General features: G+C 38.1%; 1 protein-coding gene and 1 pseudogene across 4 annotated transcripts in view; one reads left to right on the forward strand and one right to left on the reverse strand.

The window, feature by feature from the left end:
- YES1 (YES proto-oncogene 1, Src family tyrosine kinase) overlaps window positions 1-21994 on the reverse strand; it is a 77791-nt gene that overhangs the window by 45436 nt on the left and 10361 nt on the right. The gene's annotated exons all lie outside the window — the stretch shown is intronic.
- Window positions 17236-17335, forward strand: LOC114239075 (U6 spliceosomal RNA; annotated as a pseudogene).

Consider the following 21994-nt stretch of genomic DNA (forward strand, 5'->3'; position numbering starts at 1 on the left):
TTTTTTTCCACTATGCTTTTGCTGTAACAATATTTTGAGTTTCAATGCATGTTTTAGTCAATAGATATAAAACTGAGATGTTTATTTGGTAAATAAAATATACAACTGTAAACATGAAATTAATGCAGATCTGAGGAAAGGGAGTTTTGGCAACAGAAGCAACAGTAAGGAATAGTCAAATGGGTTTCAAAAATCAAAATAAATCACATGACGAGGGGCATAGCTGGAGATGAGTTTAGGGAAGCAAGGCGAGAAGCGAATCAGTTTAATCTGTTACCACTCTCAGAGACCAGGAACCTTTCTGACCTTTGATACCATTTGGTGCAGGTCTTATATTCTGTAAAATCACTAGCCTTTTATCAGGAATAAGCAGAAACTGTATCCTCGCCTCTTGAACTCAGGCTAGTATTTCTACTAGTACGAAAGAAGTTTTTAAAAACACATTTTGGGGACTTCCCTGGTGGCACAGTGGTTTAGACTCCACCTGCCAATGCACGGGACACAGGTTCAATCCCTGGTCCGGGAAGATCCCACATGCCCAAGGGGAACTGAGCCCGTGCTTCGCGACAAGAGAAGCCACCGTGATGAGAAGCCCGCGCACCACAACGAAGAGTGGCCCCCGCTCACCACAACTAGAGAAAGCCTGCGCATTGCAACCAAGACCCAACGCAACAAATAAATAAATAAATAAATAAAACATTTTGATTGGTATCTAAGAATTTAATTGTAACTTGTGCATATTATATAGGTTTAAAACCATCGTTTATTTAAAAACTACTGTGAAATAATTTTAGACGTATGGAAGAATTATAACCTTCTTTTAAAACACTGTCCTTTTTAGCTTATTTTGATAACTTCTCAAACAAGATGTCACATTACTACATGAAGTAAACAGTTTACTTTGGTTTTGTCAGAGGTTAATACAGTGTTTTAAAATGCTTGCTTCAAAATTTGAATTATCAAGTATGTTAAAAGATATTTTAATTTTTAACTTCCACGAAGAAAGTTCTGTCCTGTCAGCAATAATTTTTTTTTTAAACTGTGGTTTTGTCATACAATATGTACTCAATAAATGTTTATTTTTCTCTTTCCTGGCACTGATTTTGAAGGAAATAAAAGCTAATATAATTCTCTGGATATCTACTAGGTAAAAGGATACGTGAAGTACCAATTTTGCCTTTGAATAGGTTTGTTTTTTTCTTCTAAACATAAAAGTCTACAGAATAATGGTAATTACACAGTAGAATGGCAAAGACAAGCAATGACTTTCTAGTGATTTGCTGGAAGAGACCATGATTTTACTTTTTTAAAATTAATGGAAAAAGTCTTTCAGATCCTCTAAAATATCAAAATTCATTAGATACCTACAGGCATTGCCCTCCAGAAACATGAAAGGTGAAGATGAAAGACTAGTTCTCATTTTGTCAAAATATCCACTCTCTGCAGGAGGCTTTGTTAGCTGGGACAGCTATCTTCCAAGAACTCGAATTCATCACGTCCGAAATGGAACCTGCCATCTTTCCCCCCAAAATCCACTCTTCCTTCCCTGTCACCCAGGTGTCAGTGAATGGTGAGCACACTGCTCCAGTCCACCCCGCTGCCTCAGTCAGAAACCTGAGAGTCATTCTTAACTCATACTCCTCCCACGCTCCCACACATCCAGTCACCAGGAACTGACAATACTACCCTGTAATATCCAACATTCTTCCACTTTTCTCTCAACTAATTACTACTTCCCCCGGTACTAATCATTTACTGTCTGGATTACTGCAAAAGCTTCCTCCACTGACCTTCACTGCCTCTAGTGTTAAGAATTTCTCCAGTCTTTTCTGGGAGTAGTGTGAAGGATGTTTGTGTTTTCTAAATAGAAAATCTGATTAGGAGCCTTCAACAGCACTGTCCATACACTGCTCCCAATATAAGGTCTAAATTCCCTAATATGAAATAGGAGACCCTTCATGATTTGCTTTATTTACCTCTCCTGGCTCACCTCTTTCCATCCATCTCCTTGCTCCCCACATATGAATTTTTTTTAGATCCTCAAATGCACCATTTTCTTTTCATAAATGCTCAACACAACCTACCTCTTTCCTTATGCTTGGCTTATGACTACTCAACCTTCAGCTCTTAGCTTAAATGTTCAAGGCATCTTCCCTGACCTCTCACGTGCTCTTATAGCCCATTTTATTCCTTCCCCACAGCATTTACTAAATTGCCACTGCCTGTTGGTCTCTGTTGTACCTTGGCCTGGTGTCTAGCCCACAGAAGATGGTCAATAAATGTCTTTCGAGTGAATGAATAAGAACTGACTTGGAATTAGACCACATTTCAATTCTCGTTTTGTTTCTTATTAGCTACTGGGATTCTTGATCAAATTAGTTAATCTCTCCTAAACCCAGGTTCCCTCATTTTTCTGGAGGAATGTTACCTATCATGCAAGGTTGTGAGAATTAACTAATATTGTATGTAGAGCAGCTAGCAGTACCCTAACAAAAACAAGTGTTTGCTTTAGTTAAGACTATTCTGGCTACAAGGACAGAACTAACTAGAGGTAGATTAAGCAAAGAGGATTTTAAATAAAGGTTACAGCAGTGTGTCATGGAATCCAATCCAAGGTCATAAGAAAAAACCAGAATCAGGAGCCCAAGTCATAAAAAGTTAGTTTGCTCATTTTTCTCTCTTCCTCCTGAGTCCTCCTCTCTCTGCTCACTCCCTCCCCAACCCCCTCTTCTTTCCTCCTCTCCTCCCTGCCTACTTATCCCCCTCCCTTCTCCATTCCCTTCTTATATTTGTCTCAGTCCCTCTCCATCTTTCACCTCTGCTACTCTGTTCATCTGTCTTATTCTTTTCTCCTGTGGAAGAATGGCTTTTTGGCTCTTGACTTCACATGGTAGAACATGGCTGTCAACAGTTCCAGAGTTATGATCTTCATTTTAGAGCCAGACAGAGGATTCTAAGTATCAATTCCAAATTCCTAAAGGACTCTGGCCCATATTGGGTCAGCTACCTGCCTCTGGGTCGGTCTCTCTAAGCCAAGAGGTAGGATCACCATCGGAAATGGCAGATCCCACTTTAACCATGAGATGGTGGAGAAGGTCCTAGAAAATGAGGGGGTGAGCAATCAAAACACTTGGGGTTTACTGTTCCATCAAGTGAAAGCTATTAACATTTAGAGAGAATTATTTTACTCAAGTGAATTAGCTACAATAAGAATATATTAGTAATTAGTCATGTTTTAAGTTATACTTCTTTGATTTTAAATTTTATATGAATGGAAAACTTGATAACAGCATATATAAAAAGGATTATTTTCTCTTTATTTCTAACTTCCTGAACTTCTGATCTCAAGAGCTAATGATGCAAAACAGACTACTAAGGTAAATTTATTTACTTAATTTTATTTTTTTATTGCCTCGCTGCACGGCTTGTGGGATCTTAGTTCCCGGACCAGGGATTGAACCCGGGCCCTTGGCAGTGAAAGTGCTGAGTCCTAACCACTGGAGGGCTAGGGAATTCCCAAACATTTGTTTTTTATAAAGGAAGAGGATTCAAGGATATTCTAAGAAAGTATTAAAATTATACAGTATACTTAAGCTAGAGACCCAAAGACAAAGTTGAGAAAAGACCTCAAAAACACTTCTAAAAATTTTAACTAGCACACTCTAAATGCCTTCCCCATACCTTGCTCCAAATTGAACAGAAAAAAAAAACAAACCTTAAGTGGAAAAACCATGTGGGAAAAACCATCACATAACCTTTTACAGCTCTCTACCAATAAATATGGACGCAATGTTATAACAAAATTCAATCTGAAAGCTCAATTTAGTTGATTGGAAACACTAGGAAAAAACAGTAAGAAGCGAGTTAATTTCTGCTTCTCCGCCCCTCCCAGATTTTCCTGAGCTTGTATCTCATGCTGGTCAATTTTTCACCTGATAATGATATATGTAATATACTTAGTTTTTCAGCTTTTTCCTTTAAGGATAATAAAACTGGCACGATAAATTACTAAGTCTTCCAATCAAATTTCACATTGGCAAAAAAAAAAAAGCCCATTTTTGAGATATATTTTGTCATACATATAGCCGAAACTTTTCTTGTAATTCTAAATGTTCATAAGACACTTACTAAATATAACTTCTAATTTCTTCTTGTAATAAAATAAAGTTTTTATTTTTCTCCTTTTAATTGCAAATTTCCTACATGCTCACCATATTAAAATTTAAATAATAGATGTATACAAAGTTAAAAGGTGTTGGATGCACTAACTTATATTTAATCCAGACAATATCCATTGAAGATATGTCCTATTACCCCTGTTTTACAAATGAGGAAACTAAGGCCTGCGAGGTTAAGTAACTTGGCTCTATATCACAAAAGGGCCAGAAGTTGAGCGTGAACTCAGAAGATCTTGTCTCAGCATTTTCTATTTCTTTTTCTACCACAACAAATTATCCACTGATAGCTTCTATTCAAATTACCTATTTCTATAACTGCCTTAACAAATTATCATAAACGTAGTGGCTTTAATCGACACAAATTTATTATCTTACAGTTTAGAAGTCTAGCTGGGCTGCTTTCCCTTCTGGAAAATCTAAGAATTGGTTTTCTCGTTCCTTCCAGCTTCTAAGGGCTGCTGCACTCCTTGGCTCATTGACTACCTTCTTCATCTTCAAAGCCAGCAGCATTGCCTCTCTCTGGCCTTGCTTCTGCCATTTACACTTCTTCCTTTGACTCTTCTGCCTTCCTCTTCCACTCTTAAAAACCCTTGTTCTTACATTGGGCCCACCTGAATAATCCAGGCTAACCTCCATATTTTAAAACCAGTTTATTAGCAACCTTAATTCTGCCTGCAACTGTACAGTAATTCCCCTTGGCCGTGTAAACCTAATGTATTCACAGGTTCTGGGAATTAGGACATGGATCTCTCTGTGGAGCCATAATTCTGCCTGCCACAGTGCCCATACTTGTAATCAATATACTCTCAAAATCACACTGATCTGGGGGCTTTCCTGGTGGCGCAGTGGTTAAGAATCCACCTGCCAATGCAGGGGACAAGGGTTCAAGCCCTGGTCTGGGAAGATCTCATGTGCCGCAGAGCAACTAAGCCCATGCGCCACAACTACTGAGCCTGCGCTCTAGAGACCACGTGCCACAACTACTGAGCCCGTGTGCCACAACTACTGAAGCCTGCACACCTAGAGCCCGTGCTCCGCAACAAGAGAAACTACCACAATGAGAAGCCCGCGCACCGCAACGAAGAGCAGCCCCCACTCGCCGTAACCAGAGAAAGCCTGCACACAGCAACAAAGACCCAACACAGCCCAAAAAAAAAAAAAAAAAAATCACACTGGTTTGTTAGGTTTCAGAGTTTACTATGATTTAAAGCTAATTCTGTACTAAGCAACATAACTTTGCTAAATTAGGAGAATGGTTGAATTTAACTAAGTAGAACAAAGTAGTTGAATCAATCATGAACAACTCATTCATTTAACTAGGTTTTACAGGGAAATAAGCCAATAAGGGTACCACCTTCCTCTTCCCTTACAAAGGGAAGTACTAGCCTTGGAGGAAGAAATAAGAACGGGCAGAGCTGGCCTGGTTCTAAGTGGCTGGAGGAGAGAGAAGCACTGTAAAAGGTCTGAGTCCTGGTAACAGGGCTGTGGTTGGCATTACGAGCAGCCTGTCTGGATGACCCTCTGGACCCAACTGTTCTTTCAATGTCCCCTGAATGGGAATTCAGTAGGAAGCTGGTCTCAGCATAGCAATTACCAAAACCACAAGGACTCAAAAGATGGGAGACTAAGTGGGTGGGTGACTTCCTTGACAGCACAACACCAAACACGGAGGCATTTTCCTTTTTTCCCTCTATGGAGTGAGAGGGAGGGGTGCTTAATATAGGAGTACTGACTTTGGGTGACACATGCAGGAGAGCTAAGGAAATCTGAAATAGGACCTTTGTCTCTTGTGGTTAGCCCAGAAGATATTCTGCAACATACACTACTATAAAAACGTCATCATTAATAAATCCTCATTATCATGGATTCCCTATCTGCAAAATAGCCTGCTTGTTAAGATTTATTTGTAACTCCCAAACCAATGATAACTTATGGTGTTTTAGCAGACACTTGCAGACATGAGCAGAGCTGTGAAAAATGAGTTGCGAGATCCACACGTATCCAGCTCAGGGCAAGCAAGGCTCTCATACTGTAAACTAGTGTCCTTTCCACAGTCTATCTAGTGCCACTTTCTTTTCTTTTTTCTTTCTGTGTTTTTGTTGGTGATGTTACTGTTTAAAATAGTATCCCAGGTGTTGCTGCTGAAGCGCTGTCCTCTCTCTAAGCACAAGAAGGTTGTGGTGCACCTTATGGAGAAAATGTGTGCTGGATAAGCTTCATTCAGACACAAGTTACAGTGCTATTTGTTAGTTCAGTGTTATTGAATCAACAATACACATTAAATAAGGTGTGTTTTTTAGTAGTTTTCTCCCTACTTGTTGAGCCTTCTAGGGCAGACTTAAAATGTATTACTGGAAGGAATCCTAGTTCTTCCAGGAGAGCTCAAAAAGAAGGCTAAATAACTGTAAACTTGGTGAAATCTACTTGTATTTCTCTGTTTTGCTAGATAAACTATTTGCCTCCTCCAAAAAAAAAAAAAATGTGTGTTTTTAAATAGAAGCACACATAAAACAGATTATACATTGACCAGCTGACAAAACGTTGTAATCAGAGGCTCACAGGGACCTAACCTTGTATTTCCTCTAGGAGCAATGGTTCAGTATTCACTAAATCAGTGTTCAAGGTGACTTTCTAGAACATAACTACTGCAAATAATGAAAACTGACTGTATATAAATACTTTGATAGAAAAGATTTCCATAAGCGAGTCAATAGTTGTGCTTTTTGAAAACTGATTACATACTGCTAAATTTCCCTCTAATATAGTTTTTAAAGGAAAAATCTAAAATGCTGTACTTTTAAAATGTATAGCTTTTTGTTCTGCTTTAAAATTATATCTTTAAGTGTACTAAAGCCCTCCAACAATTTCTATACCACTTTTGCATTTTTAAGTGAATTAAAATTCATTCAAATGAATTGTTACATTATATTGTTTTGCTCCAAATAGAAAAGTATTGAATTTACTAGCCATGTATTTAGTCATCAATTACTAAAACAAAAATCAATAATTTAGCAAATCAAGAACAAGTAGTTAAGACATTCTTTTTTTTGTATATCTAATATTGTGCACACCCACTACATTTCAAAATGTTTTTCTGAATAAATGAATGAGCAAAAGAAGTAATATACACAAGGTAATACACCAAAAAGTAGTCTGATTAAGCATGTAGAGTAAAATAACTAATGAATTTAATCATAACCTAGTAATAAATATATTTCTCTTAATTAGATGACAATGATAATTTCAAAAAGAGCTAACACTTACTGAACAGTTAGTGTGTTATAGCCACTGTGCTTACCACTTAAAATGAATTATCTCATTTAGTTCTCAAAACACTCTGAAAAACAATTACTGTTACTTTCCTCATTTACAGATGCAGAACCTGATACACAGAGGATTAAGTAACTTGTCCAAGGTCACACAGCAAGTGAGACAGTAAGACTCCAGACCTCCAGTGGCTTACCACTGTCAAACTGAACATCTTTAAGGCTTCAAGTTGTATAAATGGGTCTCTATTTTCAATTTTTCCATACCACCTGCATGATAATGGTCTGAGGTACTTATTACAAATGAAGATTCCTGGCTCTCGGTCCAGGTTTACTGAATTAGAATTTCTGGAAGTAGAACTCAGGAGGCTACACCTTAACAGACATCCCAGGGTGATGAGCAGGCAGTCATTTAAGTAATGATGAGAGCCACCATTTTTAAGTACATGATTGACCCCTTATTCCTATGCTCCAAGCATACCTATTTACTATAACCAGAAAGCATCCTGCTTTCTCCATCTTCTCTGTGTCTTTGTTCATATTACCAGCTCCCTATGGAATGTCCATTTTATTTATCCTTCAAAACCTTCTCAAATCTCACCTTCACCTGGCCTCTCCTGAATGGGCCTTTCTCTTGATCTGCCATTGAACTTTAAGACTCCAATACAATATTTCTCTCAGGTTATCTAAAGAAGTGGAATACTTAATTGATAAACAGAAAGGAGAGTTTCCTTTTTACCTCCTAAAAAGCCTTATTAATATGGTGCCTTGCCAGGAGTAGATGTAAATTTTTTTTAAGTTTGTTGAATTGAATTACAGATTCTTTTCCCCATCAATGTTTAGGGCTTGACCCAAAAGATAAATATTAGTCAACAAATTAATGTTTGAATCTGGCTTCTTTAACCAAAGGGAATGGAGACAAAAAGACTGTAGTACAAAAAAAAAAAAATCACCCTAAGAAAAATAAATTTAGGGCTTCCCTGGTGGCGCAGTGGTTAAGAATCCACCTGCCAATGCAGGGGACACGGGTTCGAGCCCTGGTCTGGGAAGATCCCACATGTCGTGGAGCAACTAAGCCCATGCGCCACAACTACTGAGCCTGCACTCTAGTGCCCGCGAGCCACAACTACTGAAGCCCACACGCCTAGAGCCTGTGCTCCACAACAAGAGAAGCCACCGCAATGCGAAGCCCGGGCACTACAACGAAGAGTAGCCCCCGCTCGCCGCAACTAGAGAAAGCCCGCACGCAGCAACAAAGACACACCGCAGCCAAAAAATAAATAAATAAAAATAAAAAATAAACTTAATCCATAATAATTAACAAGATTAATTTACTAGATATCTACATCTCCTTTAATCTGTGAAGACTGATAACGCTTATGACCTCAACAACTGCTCTAGCCTCAAAATGTCAGTATAAGGTAGGTGACAAGAAAACAGCAGCTATATGAGAAAGGCAAAATGCATGTTGACCATTTCCAGACATTTCTGACATCATCTTATCAATTCAAGGTGGCAACAACAATTGATAATATTGGTTTTCTGCATTATTATTTAGCAACTGCTATTACTCCACTTAGAAATAGGTAGGAACGTTATAGACACTTGAGTAAGTGAAAACTTATAGGAAAATAAGATTTGGTACTTATCAAAGTATTATATAGTCAAGCTCCAAGGACCATATCTATATCATAAAATCAAACAGATCTACATGACATATTTTCTGAAGGACTTATTCCATTTACATTTGAATTTTCAAAGAATATCAATTTGCCTGCTTTGGCTCTTGGGAGTAAAAAAATTAATGTGGAAGTAGTCTGAATGGTTTTATTATAGTCCAATGGAGCTGTCACATTAAAAGGAGACATGAAGTTTTTGGCCTCTCACCTTCCGAGATGGCCCACACACTGTCTATGGAGTGTGTATCTCCCTGATTAAACCTTCTTTCTTTAAAAAAAAAAAAAAAAAAAAAAAAAGGGAGACATGAAATTTTTAATCAAAGAAGAGTTGATGTTTTCTTTCTTTCTACTTTCATATTACATGAGAAGCCTTTTACTCTGGGCTATAAATGATCACAGTCTTTAGTTCCTTAGCATGACCTAAGAATCAAAGCCAGAACCTTGGTACAATATTTCTGAACTGTTCCTTACTTCTGTGCTATACTATTTCAATCCAGAAGTTATTTTTAAAAACATGTATGTAATAACTATGTGAATATATATCAACATTTAAAACATCTTATTAAAAAGTTAAAAGACTGCATTTGATTTTTACAGTTTATCATATAAAGGAGTACAAGTTTCCAACCAGAGCCACAAAACCTGTATTAGAATAGGTTAAGATTTTTTGCAATACTGATACTATTTTGTGCTCTTACCAGAATATTACAGTAGTATTAACAGTATTTGCTTGCTTAGAGTAAGTATATAAAAAAGGTGGGTTGTACTATTATGGCCCACATTTTATAGTATTATTTATTTGAGGAATGGGTATTTAAAATTCCATGAGACAAGTTACCTATACATGCATAAATTATTTCTGACTGGAAACAATTTTCTCCTGTTTATCATTTTTGAGTATTGACAACAGAATACTATATGCTATAAAACCTAAAGAAATGGCACACAAGAGTGTTTTTTCACGTTTTCCTAAATAAGATGAATACATAAGATTTTTCATGATCCAATACTCTTGTGTCAAGGAGGAAATGCAAACTGAAATTATAAAATAAAAATAACAACTTCCTACCGCATCAATGAGCTATAGCAAAGGCTGTATTCAGAGCAAAATTCATAGTCTTACACACCTATTACTAAAAAGAAATTAATACAAATAAAATTTAGGGAAAAACAACAAGGAAACTCAAAAAGAGGATTTTTACTTGTAAATCAGACTGAGATTTCTTTTCCTGTTGTTTCTGATTAATTTTTCTTTTAATTTTCTTTTATTTCATTATTATAATGGAAAAACATCCAATGTGATTTACAAATAAAAATCAATGAAATAGATGTCACTAGATTTAGTCTTAATCAAGAAATGAAAAGGGAGAGTACACAGTTTTAGGTGTGAAAAGAATGCTAGAGCAACAGAAGATTTGAAAAAACTATAAACGGGAACTTTAAAAAAGTTTTAACAATCAGATGAAAAGGATGACTATCTAGGCAAATGGAAATTAATAAAATTAACTCAGTTAAAAGATAGGAGACCTAAATAAATCAATAAGCATGAAAAGGGTTTAAACCTTGTCAAAAATTCCATCAAAAATTGTTAAATATTTTATGGGTAAATTATCTGACACCTGTCAAGAATAAACTAGTTCTATGCTCTTTAATCTCTTCCAAAGCATACAGAAAAAAGTTTCCTTCTTATTTTTTACTGACAGCCAAATCCTGACAGTTGGTTTGGGGTCTCTACAGAGCCAAGAAGTTGGGGAAACAAGGGAAGGATCTAGTGAAGAGTTCCTGAGTCAGGTGAATCTTCACACTCTCTTGGACTGCTAGCAAATATCAGTCCCTAGCAAATTAGAGTTTTTCTGAGGAAGCAACAGCACTGAAAAGCCCTTAAAATACCACAGCCACGAAGGACCAGCAGCAGCATGCTCTTCTAGCCCACCACCAGATATTTTTGATCACTGACTTATTGTTTTTTAGTTTTTTAGGTTTTTTTTTGCAGGCTTAGAGAATTTTTATTGAGAGTCTCGGACAGCCTGGAAAATGCAGTGCAAATAATAATAATAATAAAAATAAATAATAATAATAAAAATAATAAAATATTATAATAATATATATAATGTAATAATATAATAATAATATAATAATAATAAAAATAATATATTTTCTACTTTTTAATCTCAAAATATATCTAATTTGTCTTTTGATTTTTCTAACCTTTTGATATAGATTTTTCCTAAGAGAGAAGTCCAGGCCACCTGTCTTTTAGGGATGCAATTTTCTTGGTTGTAATATTTTTTCAACAGACATTCTGGATAATCAAGAAACCTCCTTCCCAATCACTACCTACGTTACTCAAAAACTCTCCATATTCATTCATTCATTCAAAAAATACTTACTGAGAACCTAAGAAGTGGAGATATAGCAGTGAACAAAACAAAGTCCCAGCCCTCAGGCAGTGTGCACTCATATTGGGAATAGTAACAGACAACATTAGGCACTTACTATGTGCCAAGCACTGTTCTAAGTACTCTTGCACACATTAACCTACTCAATCTTTAAAACAACCCTGTGAGTTAAAGGCTTTTTCTTTTTACTTTTCCTTTAAAGATGAGAAAACTGAGGCATAGAGATTATGTAACTTGCCCCAAATCAAAGCTAACTCCCAGGCAGCCTGGATCTAGAGCAATGCTATCCAACAAAAATATGATGTGAGTCACATATATAACTTTAAATTTTCAAGTAGCCGCATTAAAAAAGGTGAAAAATAGGGGAATTCCCTGGAGGTCCAGCGGTTGGGACTCCGCGCTTTCACTGCAGAGGACGGGGGTTCGATCCCTGGTGGGAGAAGAAGGAAGGATCCCACAAGCTGCGTAGCAGGAAAAAAAAAAAAAAAAGGCGAAAAATAAACAGGTGAGATTAACTTTAATAATATCTTACTTAACCTAATATATCCAAAATATTATAATTTCAACATGTACCAACAAAAAAAGTTGAATTATTTTACATTCTTTTTATCATATTAAATCTTCAAAATCTGGATGTATTTCACACTTACAGCACATTTCAACTGCTCAACTGTCCCATGTGGCCAGGAGCTACCTGACACATTGTGATTAACAATAAGAAATATGTATTTGGTTTTCCTCCCTATCCCTAGCCCAGAGCTCCTAAAACCCTTGGAATTTCCTGACGGATAAGAGCAATAAAGGTGAAGGAACACCTTCTGTTATTCACAAGTCCCTGAGTTTGTGTTAGTGGTAACTAGTAGAAAGCCCCTAAGGGTGAACCCAGCACGTGGATTGAGTGGTTGAAATTTCAGCCCCACCCACACACTCCCACCTCAGGGGAGGGAAGAGGAGCTGGAGCTTGAACTAAACACCAATGGTCAATGGTTTAATCAGTGAAGCCTCTGTAAAGAGGCCTCCATAAAAATCCTAATTGAAGGGGTTCTGAGACCTTCCAGGTGATGAAGAGACCTGGAGGTTCTGGGAGGGTGGCTCACCTGGAAGCCCCACAACACCCCTTCCCACATACCTTGCCCTGTGCATCTCTTCTATCGCCTGTTTCCGAGTTGTATCCTTTTATAATAAACCAGTAACTAATAAACTTTTCCTGAGTTGTTAGCCATTACAGCAAATTATCAAACCCAAGGAGGTGTCATGGGAAATCCCAATTTACAGCAGTTGGACAGAAGTTGTGAGTAATGTGTAGACTCACTATTTGCAACCTTGTTATTTTCATAAGTAATGAAATAGAGATAAATGAGATAGGAAATTTTAGGTGAACTCTTCAGGCATAATTATGTTTTAGGTATGTCTATTTAAAAATAGATTCTCCAAGGACTTCCCTGGTTGCCCAGTGGTTCAGACTCCACGCTTCCAACGCAGGGGGCCCGGGTTCCATCCCTGGTCAGGGAACTAAGATCCCACATGCCACGAGGTGTGGCCAAAAATGAAAAAAATAAAATAAATAAAAATTGAAAATAAAAATAGTTTCTCCAGACTTTTGGTAACTTGAAACTTTAAAGTTTTGCTAAATTAAGTTAAATGACAGGAATTCATTGAATATCCAGGTCATTTCAAATAAGATAAAATACTGAAACATTAATTGCTAAAAAAGTCTATCTACTTTTGTCTTCTTATGAGAGAAAAACTAAACATGTTTGGGTTTATTAGACACATCCTGTACCACGTTGAGGAAAGAAACTATGTCATGAGAAACTAACATAATATTGTAAATCCACTATACTTCAATTAAAAAAAATTATGCTATGAGGAAATGTATGTTTCTAGAGGTTATAGAATATGTTCATAAAGTTTGCCAATGGGGAAACGGTGGTATGACAAACAGTCCACAATTGCTTACTTCTTAGTTTTCATCAGAAATTCAGGTTTTTAAGAGTTGGGAATTTTAATTAATGTAACTAAAACTAAAAATTAATATGGAAAACATCTTTGTATGCAAGGAAAAAGGTATAAGGAATGGAAATGCATTTTGTTAAGGGAAAGAAAGTAGGGGACAAATTCATATGGATATAGAAAGTTGTAGAAGATTTGCAAGCGAAAATAAAGAATCCATAGAAACGAATTCTATGGGACTTCCCTGGTGGCAAAGTGGTTAAGAACCTGCCTGCCAATGCAGGGGACACGGGTTTGATCCATCGTCTGGGAATACCCCACATGCCGCGGAGCAACTAAGCAGTGTGCCACAACTACTGAGCCCACGTGCTGCAACTACTGAAGCCCGCGTGCTCTAGGGCCCATGTGCTGCAACTACTGAGCCTGTGTGCTGCAACTACTGAAGCCCACGCACCGCAACAAGAGAAGCCACCACAATGAGAAGCCCGCACACCACAACGAAGAGTAGCTCCCACTCACCACAACCAGAGAAAGCCTGCATGCAGCAACAAAGACCCAATGCAGCCAAAAATTAAAATTAAAAAAAAAAAAAAAAGGAATTCAATGTGTGGTCAGGATTAAGATCAGAATGAATTTAATTGAGTCAATGAATTTTAAGATTAAAGGTAACATGGTACAAAACTTGAATATGTTTTCTTTGTTAAGAGAACAATTTTTTTTGTGGGGAATACTGAGCTGCTAACTTCACCTTTTAAATAATTTGTTCTAACTCTCTATATTTGCTTTTGAAATCTTTTACTGTCACTTTGTTAAGTGAATAAGTATTGTTTCATGGTGACCTATGATCTATTTGACCGAGTGTTTTGAAAGTTGGTATACAACACTTCCATTCCCCAAACTGAGGCAAGAATACACCATTTCAGCAAGAAGTAGCCAGAGCAGCTGTCGCCCCATTCCCTCAAAAGATTTGGGGAAAGTTAAAACAGGAGTGGGGACTGAAACCAAATCCCCCTAAAACCAAGTTCCATTACCAAGTTTATGGTTAATATCTCTATCCAAAACTTTATCCGCTTTCTTGTCCCCTCTGACCTCAATGCGGTGCTAACTGAACACTAATCAACCAGAATCAGATGCCTAAAACTGCTGTTGTAGATATCATCAGTAATATACAAACTCAGGTCATTTCTCCAGGGCAAGATGAGCTAACAGATCCCCGAGCCATGGACCACCTGACTGGGAGAATCATAAACCAGAAACATCCTGACTCCCAAAACTATGACTGAGAAATGTCACAAGACCATGGTTAATCCCAGCCTCTTTGCTCTTCCCCTTTAAGAATATCCCTAACTCAAAGGCCAAGTTGGAGCGGACCTGAGGCTTGTCTCCCACTCCCTTGCATGGCACCCTGTAACAAATCCTTACTTTGCTACAAACTCCTGCTGTCAGAGTTTGGCTTTCTGCACTGCAGACACACAAGCCCTTTGCTCAGTTCCAGAGCCTGGGACATCTTACACCAAGAAAATTAAGTACTACTCAAAACATGATGTGGATACATCAAAAGTGTACAGGAACCATCTTGAAGAGGCTCTGGCTGGCTAAATATAGGATGAATTTGAGCATCAAAATGAATGACACTAATAGATTATAACCTGTTGACTAAAAAGAAGATCCAAAAATCACTCTGATATAAATAAATGAGGGAGAAGGGAAGATTTTCTTTCAGAATCCCAACTAATAAACGTAGAAGGAATTACACATAAAAGTATTACTTTGCAGCCATCATTTCAATAATCAATTCAGGCAAGACTCATTCATGGAGTCTAAAACTATTTTCCCACATATCACTTATTAATGAAAAAGAGAAAAATGTTAACTTTACAGTGGAGAAACGTGACAGATATCACCTTACCTAAGCAGAATTAATATTGCTAATAATGGGACGGACTAACAAGGTGTGCCTCCTGATGGGCTACACTAGGAACGACACAATACCCTTGATATATCAGTAGTATTCCTGCCCTAATTCATAATCTAAATCTAATCACGAGGAAGCACAGACAAATCCTCAATGAGGTACCCTGTACAAAACAAGCATTCTGATTTTTCAAAAATATCAACACCATGAAAGATAAAGGCTGAAGAACTAACTATTCAGATTAAAGGAGACTAAAGAGACATAACTAAATGCAGTGGGTTACATTCTGGATTTTTGTTATAAAGGACACTATTAGGACAACTAGAAAAATTTTGATTATGGACTGCGACATTAACTCCTATGGGCTGCTGTTTAAAAAATAAGTAAATATTGGCTTCCCTGGTGGCTCAGTGGTTAAGAATCCGCCTGCCAATGCAGGGGACATGGGTTCGAGCCCTGGTCCGGGAAGATCCCACATGCCACAGAGCAACTAAGCCCGTGCGCCACAACTACTGAGCCTGTGCTCTAGAGCCCGCGAGCCACAACTACTAAGCCCACGTGCCACAACTACTTTAGCCCGCACGCCTAGAGCCCGTGCTCTGCAACAAGAGAAGCCACCACAATGAGAAGCCGGCGCACCGCAACAAAGAGTAGCCTCCGCTCACCGCCACCAGGGAAAGCCCGCACGCAGCAACAAAGACCCAATGTGGCCAAAAATAAATAAATAAATGAATAAATTTATAAAAAATAAATAAATTTTTTTAAAAGGCTTAAAACAACAGAAATATATTCTCTCATAGTAATGGAGGCTGGAAGTCCAAAATCAAGGTGCCAGCAGGACCATGCTCCCTCTGAAACTCTGGATAGAATCTTTCTTGCCTCCTAACTTCTGGTTGTGGCTGGCAATCCTTGGGACTCCTTGGCTTGCAGCTGCATCACTCCAATCTCTGCCTCTATCGTCACATGGCATTTTCCTCTTCTTATCAGTACACCAGTCATACTGGATAAGGGCCCACCCTAATTCAGTATGACTTCATTTTAACTTGATTACATCTGCAAAGACCCTATTTCCAAATAAGGTCACATTCATGATACTGGGGATTAGAACTTTTGGGGGAACACAATTCAACCTACAACAATTGTCTATCAGATAACTGTATTATAGTGATGTTAAAATTCCTGACTTCAATTGACTGTACTGTCGGTGTATAAGAAAATGTCCCTGATTTAGAAAATATACACTGAAGTAATTAAGGGTGATGAGAATGATGTTTGCAACTAACTTTCAAGGTGGGGATGTGGGGAGGATATCCACACACATATACAAGAAAGGAATGACAAAATCAAATGTGGCAAAATGTTAGCAACTCTTCTGAAACTTTGAAATTATTTCCAAATAACAAGTTTTTCTAAAACCACACATGAAATAATACCTATGAATAAGCTTAACAACAAATGTTCAGAGTCTATATTAAAAAAATAAAACTCTGTGGGATATAAAGAACCTTAATAAATGAAACAAACCATTTATTTTTAGACAATAAGATCCATTATTATAAAGGTGTCCATTCTTCCCTAAATAAATCTAAATAATTAACATTATCTAGATCAAAATCACAATGTTCATATGGAAAAGTAAATGCATAATAATAGCTGAGAAATTTTTAAAAAAAGAAAAATGAGGAAATTTGTCCCACTAGTAATCACAACCTCATGGTTAAGAGTATAGGCTCTGGAGTCAGAGTTGGTGACAGTCCTAGCTTGTAACTTGAATAAATATAACTTCTCAAAACCTATTTCTTCACCTGTAAAAATAAAGATATTGAGAATACTTAACTCAATTGCTTGCTTTGGCAGCACATAAACCAAAATTTGAACGATACAGAGAAGATTAGCATGGCCCTTGTGGAAGGACAGGCACATTTGTGAAGTGTTCCATATTTAAAGAAAAAAAAGAAAGAAAATCCTTTCATTAAATAAAATGGCTACCGGTCAGAATATTTAAGCCAGATTTTCAAAAGAAAAAAGAATACCTAACTCTGGGTTTTGTGAGAAATGAATCAGGTAAAATAGGTTAGAGTATTCACCACTGTGACTGGTACACACGTAATAATACGCATTAGCTGCTGCTCCTGCTGTTGTTACCGGGATCATGATCATCCTCATCATCAAGCTATGCGGTACTGGCATAGGAATAAACAAGTAAATATCTGGAAAACAAAGAGTGCCCCAAAACAAGCCTGAGAGTAAAAGAATTTGTAAATGCTAAATGTGGCATTTTGAATCTGTGGAAAAAGGAGAGATTTAATAAACAGCATTAGTGAGCTCTATCATCTGAGGAAAGAAAAAAGGAATTGGATCCTTATCTCACAACATATATAAGTTTCAGAGTAAACAGTTAAATTATTTGTAACATAAAACAAAACAAAAACCTATAAATAGAATTTTAAAAATTATTGTCAGCTGTGGAAAGTATTCTTAGAACACAAAATTCAGAAGTTACAAAAGGAAAATTATTTCTAATACCTTAAGATAAAAGAAAAACATTAAACAAAATAAAGACAAGCAGAGATATGAAGTTTACAACATAAAGGATTAATATCTATTGTACACGAAGAATCTGTAAAAATCTATAAGAAAAAGACAACCCAAGAGCAAGATTGGCAATGGTTATGAGCAAGCACAGAAAAATGCACAGTAGACTTCAACTGAAAAAGCAAATAAAAATAACTTTGAGGTATCTTTGTTCACATATATAACTAACAAAAATAAAACAACGTTCACAGATATTATGGGATAAACACACATGCTTATCCCATACTCCAGTTTAATTTTCCTTAAAAGAAAAAAATCCGGAAATACATAAAAAGAGCTTTAAACCTGTTAATATCCCTGACTCTGAATATCAAAAAGATAAAGCAAAGTCTATAGTGCCATTAGAAGACTTAATTACAGAAAGGGGAAAATAAAACAGACCCCCCCCAAAAAAAAATGGGAAAAGGAATCACTGACCCTTGCTGTTAGAAGGAAACTAAGCTTTATCAGGTCTGACCACTCACCAACACAGGAAAGTACCACTGACAGATGATCTAGAGCCAGTATTTACTCAGACTACAAAGAGGTGGTTCAACAATTCAAGAAAGCACTGCTGGACAACTAACTGTTAAAAATTACTTCTCTGTAACATTCCAATTGTTTATAAATAGTAACTGTTTAATAAACTGTTGCAGAATTTTGTCCAAATTCAAAGGCAACTTTCAGCGTCTGCATTTATTAAAATTCACCTTTTAAGGCATCATTTAATCATTTTTCTTTTTTTTGAGATGTCTGTCTCCATGATTTCTTTCTTTTTTTTAAATTTTGTTTTTATTTTTTGGCTGCATTGGGTCTTTGTTGCTGCCCGCGGGCTTTCTCTAGTTGCAGCAAGTGGGGGCTACTCTTCCTTGCGGTGCACGGGCTTCTCATTGCGGTGGCTTCTCTTTGTTGCAGAGCACGGGCTCTAGGCGCGCGGGCTTCAGTAGTTGCAGCATGCGGGCTCAACAGTTGTGGCTCGCAGGCTCTAGGGCGCAGCTCAGTAGTTGTGGCGCACAAGCTTAGCTGCTCTGTGGCATGTGGGATCTTCCCGGACCAGGGATCAAACCCATGTCCCCTGCATTGGCAGGCAGATTCTTAACCACTGTGTCACCAGGGAAGTCCACCATGATTTCTTTCTATTACCAGTGGGGTCCTGGGAATATCAGAAATGTCTTTCAGAACCTTCAGATGGAATTATTCTGGACCTAGAAGCCTGAAATCAGTCAAAGCTAGATGCCCTCTTACTATCTACTATCTAGTTTCTTACACTTTTTTCCTAGCTTTTCCATTAAAGAGCATCCTCTTGTTACAGAAGTTAGGAGATTAAAAAGAAGACATGCTAGCTGTTTCTTACGATCTATCATTTCGACTTTCTGAAGTTGTGGATCTGTGGCTTCTTTCTTACTTCCGGCTGTGATTATCTTGAAGAATTGTCTACGTTGTCATTAGTTTTTCCTTCTTCTAAGCATCAATCATCCTAAAAATCCTATTCATCCTCTGACAACCTAAGAGGTTCCTGACTCTCTCTTCTACTTGACCTTTATTACGAGTTCCTCCTTCTGACTTAAAAAAAAATCAAAAACAAAAACTAAGCCCCAGTAGGAGTGGCTTAAGGGGGTGGGGAGAAGCGGAAGTGTGAGGTGAGACTGGGGAAAGGGAGGTTTAGCTCCATCATAATTTCCACCTGCCACTATTCCCCCCCAAATTCTTTGATATGGCTAATTACTGTCTTTTCTCAATCACTATAAGTGCTATCTAAATGTATTTAGATAAAAGCCCCATTCTACTCTGACCCCCTTCCTTACCAGGGTGCTTCTCAAACTTTTCACATAAAAAAGCCTGGGGAATTCATTCCTTTAGGTGGTACACTGCCCATTAGAATCTTAAACCATCACCGTTAGTTTGCTTCTGTACCAATATTGTTGCCCGAATTAAGAAGATACCATCTGGGGGCTTCCCTGGTGGCACAGTGGTTAAGAATCCGCCTGCCAATGCAGGGGACATGGGTTCCAGCCCTGGTCTGGGAAGATCCCACATGCCACGGAGCAACTAAGCCCGTGCGCCACAACTACTGAGCCTGTGCTCTAGAGCCCGTGAGCCACAACTACTGAGCCTGCGTGCTGCAACTAATGAAGCCCACACGTCTAGAGCCCGTACTCCACGACAAGCGAAGCCACCACAATGAGAAGCCTGAGCACGGCAACAAAGAGTAGCCCCTGCTTGCTGCAACTAGAGAAAGCCCGCGAGCAGCAACGAAGACCCAATGGCAGCCAAAAAAATAAAAATTAAATAAATAAACAAAATAAATTAAAAAAAAAAAAGAAGATACCATCTGTGCCCACACCTTTCAAATAAATATTCTAATCATATTTATACAACTAAATAGTGTATTTCCATATACCTAACTCATTCAACTACTACGTTACTTCCTGTTCCCTTCTGTGGCAGAGACAGCTACTTTTCCACTAAAAATGCCTTCTCCCCTTCTATGGTGTAAAGTTGTCACTGGAAGGTAGCTGCCCTGTCAAGGACTATCTGTCTCAGTTCTACCTACAACCAGATACAAGCATATGACTCAATCAGTGTAAGGGGAACTAATGTGTGCCAGAGTTTTTAAGAAGCATGGCTGTTAAAGATATAGTTAGAGACTATGATATAAAGAAAAGAAACCCACTTATTCTTACTTCACCTTAACATTTACGAGTCACTGCTAAATCGAATCTCAGTTTCTTCATCAGACTCAAGTAGAGTGTTTATCTTAATTCATCCTGAGCATTAATGCCATTGTTTAGCACTGGGCCCGCCACTCCAAGGAGTCTTGAGGTTACTTACTGCATGAGTTTTCAGTGAGAAGCTGGCTGCTGACACTCCTTTCTCCTATGCCCATGGTAAGCAAATATTGCCAGCGAACTGCTGTACTTGCCCATATTTAAAAAATATTTAATACGTGCCTACTATGTGCTGTTGTTCTAGATACTTGGGATAACTTCAGTAAACAAAATAAAGATCCCTACCCTCATGGAGCTTACCTAGTGGAAGCCATTCTAAGCTCACAGAGTTGGTACAACAGGGTATTTAATTTATTTTTTGGCTGCGCTGCGTGGCATGCAGGATTCTAGTTCCCCCAACCAGGGATGGAACCCATGCTCCCTGCAGTGGGAGTGTGGACTCTTCACCACTGGACCACTGGGGAGTCCCTGGCACAACAGTTTAAAACCTATCTGCTAACCCTTATGTAGACTCAGTAAACACAGGCAGTGATGGAACCGTTGGCAGTGATGTGTGGAGTTGTACTGCGGATATTCTGTGTGGGATAATAATGCAACAAAATCAAGCTGTATTCCCATAGAAAACAATGCTCCAGCTTATAAGAGAGGACAAAGGGTACATTCTTAGATACAATGGAAGAAATAAAAGGAAGCCAAAGAAGAAAAGGCTTCTAAGGTGGTGAAGGAAATCACTGTCAATGGAACTTGACACAGTGGCAAAAGAGTAGCAAACAAAATTTTCATTTAAAGCTTTAGATGAGACTCTTCATGCAGAGAGTGAGGAATTCATGGAACAATAAGATTTAAAGGAACAAGCCAGGGCTTCCCTGGTGGCGCAGTGGTTAAGAATCCACCTGCCAATGCGGGGGACATGGGTTCGAGCCCTGGTCCGGGAAGATCCCACATGCCGCAGAGCAACTAGGCCCGTGTGCCACAACTACTGAGCCTGCGCGCCACAACTACTGAAGCCCGCGTGCCTAGAGCCCGTGCTCTGCAACAAGAGAAGCCACCACAATGAGAAGCCTGTGCACCACAACAAAGAGGAGTCCCTGCTGGCCGCAACCAGAGAAAAGCCCACGCGCAGCAACAAAGACCCAACGCAGCCAAAAAAATAAAATAAGTAATAAAAATTTTAAATAAATAAATAAAAGAACAAGCCAATGTGGAAGAATTCTACTGGATTTCCTTAAGAAGGAAATGCAGCTTTGAATGTTGGTGAGTCTGTACCAAGGTGCAGGAAACCACCATCCTACTGACAGAGC

The sequence above is a fragment of the Balaenoptera acutorostrata genome, chromosome 13 (genome assembly GCF_949987535.1).
Source record: "Balaenoptera acutorostrata chromosome 13, mBalAcu1.1, whole genome shotgun sequence".
In the NCBI taxonomy this organism is placed as follows: domain Eukaryota; kingdom Metazoa; phylum Chordata; class Mammalia; order Artiodactyla; family Balaenopteridae; genus Balaenoptera; species Balaenoptera acutorostrata.